Source organism: Acyrthosiphon pisum, chromosome A3, assembly GCF_005508785.2.
Source record: "Acyrthosiphon pisum isolate AL4f chromosome A3, pea_aphid_22Mar2018_4r6ur, whole genome shotgun sequence".
Lineage (NCBI taxonomy): Eukaryota > Metazoa > Arthropoda > Insecta > Hemiptera > Aphididae > Acyrthosiphon > Acyrthosiphon pisum.
Window position 1 is genome coordinate 19,994,536 of NC_042496.1, and position 1,029 is coordinate 19,995,564.

A 1,029-nucleotide genomic window follows, 5' to 3' on the forward strand; every position below is an offset into this window, starting at 1 on the left:
TTGACATATTTCGTATAAATTGAACTTTAAATGCTATAAATAAAAATTGTGACAATGTATTCCTTTTATTTTGCAACTGCTATGTAAAAATATGTTAGGAGCCTTGTATTAAATTTCCAAATCTTAGAATTAAAAAGAAAAACTTTTATGAATTTCTGTCTAAGATAATTTGAACATTGCCGTAATTTTTACGTATTTAGTCAAAATTTGAACTTTAAATGCTTATAAAAAAAAAATCGTGACTATATATTTCTTTTATTTTTCAATTGCTATTGTAAAAATATATTATGAGCCTTGTATTAAATTTTGAAATCTTAGATATAAAAGGAAAATTTTTTATGAATTTCTAGCATAAAATAATTTACGAATTTTCGTGATTTTTACATAATATGTTGTCAAAATTTGAACTTTAAATGCTTATAAATAAAAATTGTGACAATGTATTCCTTTTATTTTGCAACTGCTATTGTAAAAATATGTTAGGAGCCTTGTATTAAATTTCCAAATCTTAGAATTAAAAAGAAAAACTTTTATGAATTTCTGTTTAAGATTATTTGAACATTGCCGTAATTTTTACGTATTTAGTCAAAATTTGAACTTTAAATGCTTATAAAAAAAAATTGTGCCTATGTATTTTTATAATTTTTGAATGGGAGTTAGAACAACATATGTAGACCCTTCTATTAAATTTTCAAGTATTTTGTCCCAGCTAATTTTTTTTTATCAACATTTATAAAAAAAAAATCAAAAAAAATCGATTATTTCAATTGCCTATAAATAGATTAAAAATTAGTGAAATATTTTGAAAATAAAACTATATAAAGAAAATGTCAATTTAAACAACTGGTAAAATTTTCAAGTGTCTACGACTCATACTTTTTGAATAATAACAAATATCAAAAATCGTTTGAGGCTAAACCGTTATTTAATGCGGTTTTGTAAAAATTTAAATTTCAAACACTCCTAAAAATTTTTTGTCTTAGTCCGGTTGAGTCTTTTTTTACAGATATTTAAAGAAAAACTTATGGA